The sequence below is a fragment of the Pan troglodytes genome, chromosome 2 (assembly GCF_028858775.2).
Source record: "Pan troglodytes isolate AG18354 chromosome 2, NHGRI_mPanTro3-v2.0_pri, whole genome shotgun sequence".
Lineage (NCBI taxonomy): Eukaryota > Metazoa > Chordata > Mammalia > Primates > Hominidae > Pan > Pan troglodytes.
The window spans coordinates 103,061,716-103,076,004 of NC_086015.1; the positions used below are offsets into that span (position 1 = coordinate 103,061,716).

At 35.5% G+C, this 14,289-nt stretch overlaps 1 protein-coding gene across 7 annotated transcripts in view; it reads left to right on the top strand.

The window, feature by feature from the left end:
- Positions 1 to 14,289, top strand: part of COL8A1 (collagen type VIII alpha 1 chain) — a 160,496-nt gene that overhangs the window by 102,805 nt on the left and 43,402 nt on the right. For all 7 annotated transcript variants that reach the window (XM_024355582.2, XM_009445993.4, XM_001141952.7 and 4 more), the window contains one exon: positions 3,199 to 3,323. The gene's annotated coding sequence lies outside the window, so the exon portion shown is untranslated. The remainder of the gene's footprint in view (positions 1 to 3,198; positions 3,324 to 14,289) is intronic.

Here is a 14,289-nt window from a genome sequence, read left to right on the forward strand (position 1 = left end):
GGTAATCAGGCTTCTCACTTGGAGACTCAGAGCTCCAAAAAACCATGTTCCAGCAAAAAAGGTCAGCCTCATGGCCTTTTGTGATCCTGCTGCAGAAGTTACATAATGCCTGCTCCACTGTGCTCAACTGGTCAGTTCATAAGCTCTCCCAGATTCAATGGGAGAGAACACAGAGGAGAAACAAAGAATCTGGCCATGTTTTAAAACCTCCATAAGGTATAACATTTTTTAAGGAATAAAGCAAACTCCCCTTCACCTTTTAATTTTGTTCATGATATTTTCACCTGCAACTGGTTTTTAAGTATTTATATATGCTTATCTATCTTTTGGTTTCTTTCATTGCTTCATAATTCATTTTTAAAAATTATTTTTAAGCATCTGTCTACAACATCAAGGACATTACCAATTAATATATTTAGAACAATAATTTTTTGATCTTCAAATACTTTAAGTACTAAGTATTGTAGTTGCATTAATTTAATTTGATTCTTAATTCTTTTCATCCTTAGATTTCCATCAGTGACATATTTGAAAATTCACTTTATAAATGCAGGTCAGACCATACATTTAATTATACAGCTGCTGTGTGGAGAAGAAAAAACAAATCTAAATAATTCTTGCTTAGTACTGTGCCAAATTTCTCGCTCATTCTTCAAAAATTAACTGAAATACAATGAGTTACACATTGCCTGTGTAGCTAATGGTTCCCTTTAGTTCCTGCAATGGTGCTTGAATATTAAATAATTTGATTCATTTCATAAACAGTAATTGTAGCACTCTTTCTCACAGTATTATGAATAACAAAGTAAAAAAGTGTCATCACATTAATAGCAACAAAAATGTCTTTTAATTAGAAATTATTTTAAAGGACATTCTTCTGGATCATAGAGAGAAAAGAACCTCTTTTAAAAATATGTGGTAAGCACTCAATGTTAAATGATCCTTAGTCTCAGGGTTGAAAAATGGCAATTTAGGCATCTTCACTGTTTTTTCTCTGCTTCCACTATTGCATTTCAAAAAGTAGTTTCATCAGCTACCAAGGTGTGGGTCTGGGAAAGTTGTTCAAAGAGAGTTAAACTGAATAAGATACATGACATGTACATAACAGTGATCTTCAGCATTTGTATTATGCTATGTATCTTCCCCTTGTTTTATTTTGACCATAACCAGAAAGAAAAAAAATGAATTTTTAGAAGAAGAAGAAAAATTGAAAAAAATCTTATTGTCTAATGCAGTTCAGCACCATGAGGGAAGAGTGGAATCTAATTCATTTCTTCAACATTGTATCCCCAACACTAAGCATTATACTTTGCACATAGTAGGTGCTCAATAAATATTTATTGAAGAATGATATAAGAGAGGCACAAAAATTACTTATAGGCCTTTTCCTGATATCCAGTCTGAATCTGGAGAGTTTTTTTCATGGAGGCAACTACCTTTGTTGTATATCTCCTTTCATATCTGTCTGTATTTCCTGCCAGTCTTCTGCAAGATGTCATACTACATGAGAGTGGACTGGAAAGTCAAGCTCTTGAGTCCATTTACTATCACTAAACTTTATTACTAAAGATAATTTGAAATCCCATGGCTTTCCAGAGGCAAAGTTTCTCAAATCACCTATGACTAAACCAAAGTTTATGTCTAAATATCTACAAGTTGAGCCAAAGTGCAGGATGCTGCGGTATCCACCCTTCAGGCCTGAACACACATTGTGTAGCCTCTGTAGGGAAAGCCACATGTCAGAGCCCGGGCCTTGTACTTTAGGAACACTACTGCTTTTTTACAGTCATTTCGCAGATAGAAGACATTCAAGTACCTCTTCATTTTGTGCTGAGTACCAAATACAGAGAAAATCTAGAACTACACTCTCTAATATTAGAGCCACTATCCACAGGTAAATTAATTAACTCAAATTAATTAAAATTAAGTAAAACTAAAAATTAAGTTCCTCCATCACACTAGCCATACTTCAAGTGCTCAGTAGCACACTTGACTAGTAGCCACCATACTGAATAGTGTAAAGATGGAAAATTTTCATAATTACAGAAAGTTTTATTGGACAGTACTACTCTAGAATATACCACTTAAATCACATTTCAAACTTACTAAATTTGATACCCAGTTCTGCATTTATAACAAATACTGGCTTTCAAACTGATGTATTTATCTAAATGACTGAAGTTGTTCCTCTTAAAATATTTTTTGAACAGCAAATGTAGATAATTCTTTTTTTTTTTTTTTTTTGAGACGGAGTCTCACTCTGACGCCCAGGCTGGAGTGCAGTGGCGTGATCTCGGCTCACCGCAAGCGCCGCCTCCCAGGTTCACGCCATTCTCCTGCCTCAGCCTCCCAAGTAGCTGGAACTACAGGCACCCGCCACCACACCTGGCTAATTTTTTGTATTTTTTTAGTAGAGGCGGGGTTTCACCGTGTTAGCCAGGATGGTCTCTCAATCTCCTGACCTCGTGATCCACCTGCCTCGGCCTCCCAAAGTGCTGGGATTACAGGCGTGAACCACCGTGCCCGGCCGATATTTCTTAAACAAGTTCCTGTGAAACACACGAAAATAAAATAGAGAGTATCTATTACCCAAAACAGAGTTAAATTTCTGAAATACATTTTAATTGGAGACAAGTCCCATATACTTTGTAAAAAGTCTAGGGTATAGAGAACTTACAAAGTTTATTCAACTAGTTAAATTGTGCCAAAAACTCAAATGAAAACATAAAAGTGTCACCATATTAAAGCCCCATCACAAGTGATTTGATAAATAACCAAGAATAATTTATAACTCAAATACTGCTATATGTAAATTGACAGGAAATGTATTGTTTAAAAAGTTCACCCTTCTTAAATAAAATTAACTTTTTTCCCTGAGGTATTATTAATATTTCTTCATAAATTTGCATTATCTATGGCAAATGCCCAAAGTCTTTCCAATTATCTCCAATATGTATTAATGGAAATTGAACTGGTGAGAACTTACCATATAATATAACCATGAAAAGCAATAAAGATATACAATTTGCTGTTTATTTGAACAAAAACTACATATAGTATAGCAGAAAAATAAACTAATAGCATTTTATGTATTTATACATTCCTATTATGCAAGTTCTCCTATGATCCAGAATAATACACTTTGATAATGCACTTTTAATTGCCTTGAGTAAAAGTATCCTCTTTTTTCTACTTTAGAAGCTGTTGTGAAAGCAGAGTAGCATCTGCTGAAGAGACAGAAACCAGCCCCAGAGGTGTCACAGGAAGGCACCAGCAAGGACATTGGTCTTTGATTTGATTCAGCAGTCCTGTCAAGTATAAATGTAAGTGTGAGGAGCAACAGAGGGCAGGGCAGTGGTCTGGGTGGTCCACAGGTAAAGCCGCAGATCGCTGTCCAGGAGCACAAGGGCCCTTGGCAGATGCTCAGTGTCTAGCCTGCCTGCATGTCCTGTCTCCCATCCCTATCCCCATCGTTGCAAAAGCCTTGAGACCATTGCTACTAATATTAGGTTTTCAAATCCCCTGTAGTAAAATACATGTGCAGAGTGTGATCCTAGCTGATGTTTAAGTCTAGGCATGTTGAATAGAGTCTTAAAATAATCATTTCCATAGAACTTGACTAGGTATCCAAATGTTCTCCAGATGCTAGGAGTTAGATTTTGCAGAGGAAAATTGCGAACTTAAGCTTCTTTTCATGATTCAGCAGAGGGTTTTAAGTAATAAAAGATCTGGAGATTTGTAACATAAATAATTCCAGTGCAAATGGGAAAATTAAAATAATCTTATCATCTCTCAGTCATGTCTATATATGTTTTTCTACCATTATCATATTTCTCTTAATTGGGCCAACTTTTTTTCTGGCTGATATTTTATAGTTTTAAGTTATGAGCTGTAATGAAGAAATGATTCCTTTCAGACGACTGAAGTGATATGTACTAAATTTTCCTAAAAACAATCTAGGATGAATGAAACAGAGCATGATATGACGGAAATGGTTTTCTTTGTATGTGGTATTGAATATACTCACAGCGAAAAATAATAATAACAGCATGCCAGAATCCCTTTTATTCCTTAATTGATCTCTCAGCAGAAGCAATAAAAACATAAAGTACATCATTAACTTTCAAACTTTGATGGAAAAAAAAAAACCACAACATACCATCCATTTCTGACAAGTAGACATTATCTCATAGTATCCACAGCCATCCTATGCTTATTACTATTGCCTGGTCTTAAGCGTGACTTTTGGACACACGACTCAATATTTCCTAATATACAATGGTTTTTATAGTCTATTTAATTTTATTTCATAATTAAAAGAATGAATTGCTAAGATTCCCCAGATTTTTCTTGTTCTTTTTGGGGCGGGGTGAATACCTGAACGAAAGGAAAAGCACAGCATTTAGCCCTATCATTAATCCCTCATTGACTGCATCCTGTCTAGAATGCATCCATTTAGAGTTCCTGGAGAAATGCAAATACATTAATGATTTTACTAAGGCATTACATTTTTAATATAGGTACCACTAATTATTTTGGCTGGATTCCATCAAAGCCAGATGTTCTCCAAATGAAATATTTATAATGCAAACCCAGGGAATAAAAAATACATGCTCATCGAAGCAGCAGATTATAGCACTCGTGGATATTAGAAAAACTGAGGAAAGAGGCATGATGTGGGTAACAGCCATAATGTCAGAGTAAGCCTCTGAACTCAACCCAGAGAAACTTTGTAATTGTTGCAACCAATGATAGGCTCGGCTTCTGGATTTCTTGTAACAAAATCTTACTGCCAAGGGCATTGATGAGCTCTCCCAGTAAAAAAAGTATAATAATAATGTTAAACTAAATCATAAAAATGCAGAAGGTGGTTATTAAAGGGCAGAGGAGAGAAATTGCTTGTAAAGTTCTGGTGGAAATACCAAAAATACATTTTATTGAACTTTTAAGAAATTAAGCTCTTTGTTTTTAAACTAGGGTGCAAAAGCAATAAAACTTAAAGGCCATTCAATAAACTATTTCATTCAATGGTCAACAGCAATGATTCAGCAAGTAAAAATAAAAATCACATTTATTCAACATGGTCATCAATTCAGGCAGGCCTGGAGCTTACAAATGATAAGTTTGTCAGTGAAAATAACCAGCTGAAAGTATTTTTTAAATGAATTTTGATTGAAAAAAGAATAAAGAATTTTTTGAATGTACACCTTTTTCTTAGTGAAAATGGACTTGGTTTAACTTGACATAGTATAAAACTCTTAATGTTTTATGTAGTTTATTAAGTTCTATGAAGAAATGTATTTGAAACAAATATAGATAATGACCAAAAAAGCTTAAATATGAACACCATGATAGGCATACAATTAAGAAAATGGAAATAGATCATGATAACTAATCTTTTGCATGCCCTCCAAAAGCACAGAATGTAACTTTTTAAATTATTTTTAATAATCTAGAGTTTTCTTTCTGATCCTTTTACCTTCCAAAAATATAGATTCCTGAATGATAGAACATAGACATTTTGGTAGAGAGATTATATATTTTCCTCAAGTTAAATAACATATACCTCTAAGTAACAATGATCATAAAAACAAGCTTTTTGCTCATTAAGATACCGAATGTGCCTTACACATAGTATGTACTAAATAATATGGGTTGAACTGAATTATTCCCATTTTTTGTTCAGCTATTAATGTGTCTCTTGGATTTACACTAGAGAGGTGGTGTCCCACACATGGGAATTAATGAGCTACATCTGTAACCAAAAATATCCACGGAAAACCTGTTGAATTGATCCATATCTGTTTTATTAATCAAGCCCACTACGGAAGGGCTTTCTTGTGGTTGTACTACACTTTGGAAATAAATAGAGTGGGGAAACCACAGTTCATTTTAAAAGTTGTTTGAAACTTTGAAGAACATGGGATTTTATATTATATGACAGCAATAAACTCCAATTTTTGATGACTGTAATTCTGAGTATATAAGTATATAAATATTCTGTACATATAATTTTACTGCAGAACATTATGACTGTGGCCAAGAAGACCCTTACTGTTCAATATGGAATTTACTTGTTACTGCCACTGTCTTCCTTCCTCGATTTTTTAAAATAAAAAGACTTAAAAATAAAAAGAAATTTTAAAACTAGCTTGGTATGAATAGCCTTTAGCTGAAGCAGATGGCTGGAAGTCAGAAGCCCCAGATTCTATCCTTCATTCTCCTACCAACTTGGAATGTGGCCTTGGGCAAGTCATGAGAGTAAATCTACAACAAAAGAGCTAATAATGCTTTACATGTGTATGGTGTTTTATGATCTAACAGAGCACTTTCACATACAATATCTTATTTAATCTTCCCCGCAGCTTCCTGAAAAGAGTATGGCAGTTATTAACGATCCCCATTACAAAGAGGAGGAATTTGAGACCCAGAGAAACTAAATCACTTTTTCAAGTCAGGAACAGTCATAGTCTAAGATTCCCGGCTGGTCTTTGTCTTTCCTCTACACCACATTGCCACCCTCTGGCACCTCCAATGGTGGCAAAGCAGGAATGACTATAGCTGCACTGTTCAATATGATAGCCACTAACCACATTCTGGTACTGAGCATATGAAATGTGGCTAGTCCCAATTGAGATGTGCTGTGAGTGTGAAATATACACCAAATTTCTAAGACTTGGAATGAAAAACAGAATGTAAAATGTCTCATCAATACTTTATATATTGATTGCATGTTGAAATGATATTTTTAATATTTTGAGTTAAATAAAAGTAATAAATATAAATATATTAATAAATATTACCAAATATGGTTTAATAAAATTAATTTCACCTGTTTCTTTTTACTTATTAATATGATAATAAAAAACATAAAGTTGATATTTGACTCACATTGTCCCTATGCGACAGCACTGACCAGAGGATTCCACTGTTCAGAGCCCACATACTAATTTCACAGTACTGGACTTGTTTATGTACCTGGCTTGATGTAGTTGATACAAATTCCCTAAGATGCTGTCAAACAGAGGGCAAGGTAGATTAGCAGCAATGATTTGGGCATTCTCACACATCTTCCACATGCAGGAAAAAATCTGGCTTCATTAGTTGATTCCCCAAATTGCTCATTCATTAAAAGGGTCCATTTTATACCGTTGAATACTTGAGAGACTTAGAAGTAAAAGTGCTATGGCAAGAACTATAAATTAGTATGGCTCTATAGCACTCTTTATTTTCAAATATGTTCCCATTAAACATTATGAATGAATGAGACATTAAACTGTTAGGCTGATATATACTATGTAAAATAATAATTGTATATAACTTTGTTGTACAGTATGTTTTATTCTACCTACAAAGTCATTAAGATATTTTACATACAATCCCTAAATAAATAGCTTATTTCTGTTATGGAACAATCTAACTGAAAGTCCTCAGGAAAAATGAGTTCTTATTTAGAAGAAAAAATATGTATAGTAAAAGATAGCACAGATAACTAAAATCTAGCATCTATTTGGCAGTTATTATGTGGGCTCAAGTACCATGCTAAGAGTTACACCAAGGTTCTCTCACTTCATCTTTACAGGGCTTTGAAAATCAGCAAGAGGGAACAGAACCAAAGGTCTTAACCACTACTGCTTCTTATTTCAAAGCAATTTAAAATCATAACTCAACCTATCATGACAGTATAAGAATATTTGGAATTGATTTTATTTTATTCATTTAAGCTCCACAAGCATCTACCTAGAAAATGCAATGGATCAGGAACAGTTCTAGACACTGAGGGAATATTGAGCAGTAAGACCAGAGCTCTACCCTCAAAGAGAACACTGATTGATAGGTTTATGAACATGCTTTTGAAAAATGCATACTTATGACTAAATAGAAGGGGAGTCACTATTCATGTTCTAAAGGGTTTCTTTATGTTTCAATAGAAATCTTTATAGTGCTATTCCTGTTTGTTAAAATTTACCTATTGTTCATAAAGCAAAGGTCTTATGTAAAAAAAAATTAAAAAATAAACTACGTAGTTTGAATTTCAGAGGTTTGCTTTCCTCCATTATACTCACTTGGAAGAAGAGGTGCTGAAATTACCATAAATATTTTCTAGAACAAGGAGAGATTAAAGCAAACAAACAAAAGGAACCTAAATCAAAATGGCTCTAAGAAAATCACAAAATAATGAAAACTAAAGAGTTTTATAAACTTTTATACAATAATAGTGATAACAAGTTATCTTTGAAGGTAGAGATTTAAAATTATGCATGAGTTAACTATATATTAATTGTTTAAAGAATATTTCAACATAGAATGTATAACTTGTTGCCAATTTCTTTTTCTTTTTTTCTTCTTCTTTTTTTTTTTTTTTTTTTTTTTTGAGACAGAGTCTTGCTCTGTTGCCAAGGCTGGAGTGCAGTGGCATGATCTTGGCTTACTGCAACCTCCACCTCCTGGGTTCAAGCAATTCTCCTGCCTCAGCCTCCTGAGTAGCTGGGACTACAGGTGCACACCACCACACCTGGCTAATTTTTGTATTTTTAGTAGAGACAGGGTTTCGCCATGTTGGCCAGGCTGGTCTTGAACTCCTGATCTCCAGGAATCCGCCCACCTCAGCCTCCCAAAGTGCTGGGATTACAGGCGTGAGCCACTACACCTGGCCCCAGTTTCCTAATGTTCATGTTTACCTAGAATTAAATAAAAAGAAAATATTAATAGCCAACTCTGGGTGGCAGAATTTTAGACAGTTTTGTGCCCTCATGTATACTCTTTTGTAAATTTTTCAAAATAAATATATTGCTTTTATAATTGGTAAACAGAAAAAATATTGTAATTGACTCCAAAATCGATAGGTGATAAAGACAAAATTGTCCAGGGGGAGTAAAATGCAAATTTTGCTCTCAATCACAAAATTTTTTAAAAAAAATAACAAATGTAATAGGTTCTTCCTTCCAGGTGTTATTGCCCTTTCTTTGATTCAATATAAAGCAACCTGTAGGCTATTCAACTTCTCTAGACAAGAAAGGTTAAAAATTGGATTGAATTTTCAAGATTTTCTTGAGAAAGCATTTCACCTGCAGCTATGAACATGAGTGTAAAGATCAAAGTTGTAATACGGGCTGGTAAAGCTGAAAGTTGTTATTGTGGCAATCAGAAAAGTAGAGCATCATTAAAGTGTGCCTCTTTCACCTTAAAACATAAACTGGCCATCAATCATTTCTAATGGCATCTACTTAAAACTGGCCTTATTATTGGCTCCTAAGTGTGTAAAATGTCAGGCGGAAATACATAAACACATCTTTGAGCTGGATAGAGTCTCAGTGATCCTAAAAAGTGAAATATAGAGCTATTTTAGAGATGCCATTTAAAAATTTATGGAGAGAGATTTGGTCTTATAATTTCTTTCATGAATACTAAAATTTTACTACAAAGAAAATTCAGAAATGAGTTATTTGTGCCATTTAATCATTAAATCATAAATCCACAGACCATTAGAGCTGGAAGGGGCCTTCTAGATTATCTCCTCCAATGCCAATATTTTGCAGATGAGAAAGTAGGACCAGAAAATTTATTTTCTCAGGGTTAAGCATGGTGGCTCACACCTGTAATCCCAGCAATATAGGAGGCCAAAGCGGGCAGATCACCTGAGGTCAGGAGTTCGAGACCAGCCTGGCCAACATGGCGAAACCCTGCCTCTACTACAAATACAAAAATTAGCCAGGTGTGGTGGTGGGTGCCTGTAATCCCAGCTACTTGAGAGGCTGATGCAGGGAGAATTGCTTGAACCAGGCAGGTGGAGGTTGCAGTGAGCTGAGATCGCACCACTGCACTCCAGCTTGGGCAACAGAGCGAGACTGAAAAAAAGAAAAGAAAATTTATCTTCTCAGAAAAAAGTAAAATCACTCAAAAATATCTTAAAGAATCCAGAAATATCTTGAATCTTACCGACGAAAAATTAGATATTTTGAATCCTACTAGAACTTTAATTATAACTCAAATTTTTAGTTTGGTTGTGGGCAGTCCTACGCAATGAAGGAAAGACGCTAACAGTGACTGTGGAAAGCACATTCACAATGAACACTTATAAAGTTAAAACTAAAAATAAAACAGACCAATGATTTCAGACCAGGTTATTCATTCATTCCTCAGCTTCCTTTCTTTAGTGAGTCAAGCAATTGAAATGAGCGTTCTTAGCCACTTTTAAGACACAATTCTTCTATTATGATGAAAAATTGGCTACTTCTAAAGTTGCTGATATGCTGAAGAATAATGGGACATTCATTCTTTGAGTTAAAAAATCCAAATTATTGCCAAAATCCTCCTGATTTAATGCAATTATGAAAATATGCTTATAATAAAATTATATATATTAAGACTATACTCCTCATCCCCTGCAAATAGATACTTACTTTGCATTATGGACATCCTGGAAGAAGTAAACATGAAAGCTCTTTTTCTAAGTTTAATGTTGGTCTAAGAAATGGAAAATAGTAACACTTGGTTTTAAGGAAACTAGCACAGTGTGGACATGTTCATTGTCATCTGTAAAGTAGAAATAAGAGTAGACTCTTGCAAAATCATTTAAGAATTAAATCAATAATAGATATAAAATGGTTAGTACAGGGTTTGGTCATAGTTAACATTTAATAAGTCCCAGCTATTAGTAGTAGTGGTAGTAATATTATTATTATTTATAACATGATCACTCTTCCACTACTCCCTTCCCTTCAAGCAAAACTCTTGTGATTCCCCTACACTATTTTATGGCTCCATGTGCTTGTATATTCTGATCCCTCTCCCCAAATGCCCTATCCTGACTTCTATATCTGCTGAACTCCTACTTATCACCCAAGGTCAGCTCCAAAGTTTTTTCCTCTTACCTGCGTTACCTAATCCCTGATTGCACTCACCTATTTCCCATGGTTGTCTGCATATATCCCTCTCCTATCAATTGAGATGATGACTTTTACTTGATTCTCCCTCACACCCCCCACATGCCCCCCCACACACACCTGCATGTAGACATATGCACACACTCTGGACTACAGTGAATTCATCATACTCAATTTTGTATCATCATAGAAATGTCTATTGAAATGAACAAACTCCTGCATAAATAAATGACTTTTTAATTTCATGAGTAGGTATCAGGCTAGAATGTGCACCTAGTGGCCTCAGTTTAGAGGGGGAGAAGGGGAGATGGGTATATGAGGAAAGCTGGGACATGCAACTCACCAGCCCTGGAGCCCGGCTCTGCCACATGCCTACTGCTATGACTTGTAGTAAATCATTTAACTTCTCTGGACCTCAGTTTTCCTTCTCAGCAAAATGGGAGGACTGGGCAAAATGTTATCTGAGGACCCTTCCAGCACCAACCTTTATATATGATGCTATGCACTGGTTTATCTCAATGGTTCTCAAACTTTAGCAGACATCAGAATCATCTGGAAGGCTTATTAAAATACTGGTCAGCAGATCTGATGGGGCCCAAGAACTTGCATTTTTAACAAATTGCCAGATGATGGTGAGGCTGCTGGCAGGGGGACCACACTTTAAGAACCACTAACTGATCTTCTTGACACAGGATCCTGACACTATCCTGTTGTTATCTGGTGAAAGGCACTCCTGATATGATAAGATGCAGGCAAGTAAACCCACATTTCTGTGAGGCTGCCATCAGAAGGACTAGGTGCCTATGGGTGAGCCCCAAGGGTGACCACAGAATGAAAGCTTTGCTGACTGGAGTTTTGTTAAAGGCTCACTTTGTGGGAAAGAAACTGCCTGACTTCTCAATGCTATAGGGTATAGAAAACACTGACGCCAGGGTTGGACCCATCAGTTAGTACCGCTGCAGCTGAAGTCGCATGGATCACAAGTGCCATCTAGTGATGACTTTGAATTACTGCATCAAGAGACTACAGAATGAAATGCTACTTTTTCATTTAGAAGCTGCTTTTTTTTTTACACAAAACTATGTTCAAAATGAGATCCCTTAAGGATAAAGTCTAATGTGCTCCGGTCTTATCTACATTTGTATCTCAGTACTATGAAAATAAATACATATATAGTACTTACTATGTGCTAGGCATGGTTCTATGCTTTAAATATGTTCAATTATTCACAGCAAACCAATGAGATAATACAAATTTTCCCATTTTGGAGACAAGAAATAAAACTACAAATGTACAAAGCAATGAAAAGACTTGCTTGAGGTTGCCCAGTCAGTAAAATGGTAGAGCTTGGACTGAACCTAGACAGCTACTGGGAAGATAACTACACTAACCAGTCTCTCTTATATCAATTTAAAACATAGTTGCTGAAACAATTAGTACTTGTAAACTGTTGTCAGTTACAGATATGGGTTCGCAAAATTTTATTAAGTATACACTGGATAAATAACTTTTTTCTGATCCTTCCAAATGAAATCAGCTTATATCCAGTAATTAAAGAAATGTTTCTACCTACAGAAAGCCAAATGCAACAAAATGAGCACCAACTTGGATTAAGATTTGGAATCATTTTTCCACCTGCTATACAATCTTAGACAAGTCACTTAGATCCACTTTTTCATCTATGAAATAGAAAAAATAAAACCATAGTTTACATAGTTATGTAATTCCCAAAAATGTGGTTTGGGGGTTCTGTAAAGTCAGACTAAATTTTAGAGTAGCTGCTCAAGTTATCCACTGAATGCGATCACAAGAGCAAAGAGGGAGATCATGGATAATAACTATACTGTTTTTTTTTTTCAAATTGTCTCTCATGTGTGAAAGAAGCCAGGACAAGAGATTTGATCTCCTGGTCTATCGTCCATAAGTGCTAGCGGTAAACAATAACACACATGGTGTTTGTGGGAGAATTAAAGAGCTCAATAAGAAAGATACAGATTTCCTTTATTTTTCTGAATACTGTACTTGGCCTGTGCACCTGAGCTCTGCATCCCTGCCTGTTCTCTGCCTCCCAAGGGTCCTCACCAAAGAACTCCTACAGAAAGATCACATATTTGCCAGTGGATTGAGGTTCAACCCCCTCTCACTCCAACCTTCTCTTACCAGAGATCTTCTTGGATTTAAAAACCAGGTCCCTGATAATCCTTTTAGTTCCTTATCTAAAACATCTCAGTTACCAAATAATTTATCTCAATAGACCAAACCAGAGTTATCAAACCAAAGTACTACAGTACTAGGTTTCTTTGCATCTGTATATGTGTAACATGCTAAGACTTGCTGGCATCAAATTCATGGTAATGAAGGAAAAATAAACATAGACAGAGTCAGAGGACTAATGGGTAACAATTAAAATATAGTAGGGTAAACTATCAGTACCTCATTTTAGTAGATTTCTTGATGTCATTTCAAGTATTTGCACATATTTAGTCACCAAAGCAACCCTAAAATTAGGCTAGATAAGCTTATTATCAACACCATTTGAGAAATAAAGATATTGACACACAGAAGTGTAAAGAAAAACAAAGGAAATTGAAGCAAAGAAACTTTAAACAACTTGAAAAAATAAGTGAGGGTTCATATATCCTAGTTATTAGGCCTATGCTTGGCCCCACAATTATAGTTTAACAATCAAATCCTGAAATAAGATGACTCCCTCTGATAGTTGAGTTTTTAAAAGTTCTTTATACAAGTATAGTAGAAGTAAATGATTAATTAGACTTCAAGGATAGTAAACACTCCATTAATTCACTCAACCAACATGTGTTGAGAATCTACTATGTGGCTGGCACTGTTTTAGGTTGGGGAGTTTAGCAGTGAATGAGGGCAAAAATGCCATTCTACCCTTAAAACTTACATTCTGTCTAGTTGGAGAAGAGTTGATAAATGTGAATATAAATAAATATTTAATACCATGTTGATCATGAAGAAAAATCAAATAAAGGAAAGGGATAGAGAATGATAGGATGAGGGATGCTGTTTAAAATTGAATGGTCAACACAAGCCACTCTGAGGAGGTGACATGGGATCTGAGATCTGAAGAAGGCAAGGCCATGCAACACAACGATCTGGAAGACAATTCAGGCAAATGGGAAGTCCCAAGGCTGAGAACCAGTTTGGCTTGTTGCAAGATGGCAAGAAGACCACTGGCCAGAGCCTGGTAACTAAAGAGCAGATGGTGTCAAAGAAGAGAGCGGAGCCAGATCACTTAGGTCTTGCAGGCTGTGGAGGGGAGTTCAGAGTTTACATGAACTGGGGTGGGGAGCCACAGGTGGATTTTGAACAGAGTGACAGGATCTGGTCTACTTCTTTAAATCATTACTCTGGTTTCTCTGGGGAGATTGGACTC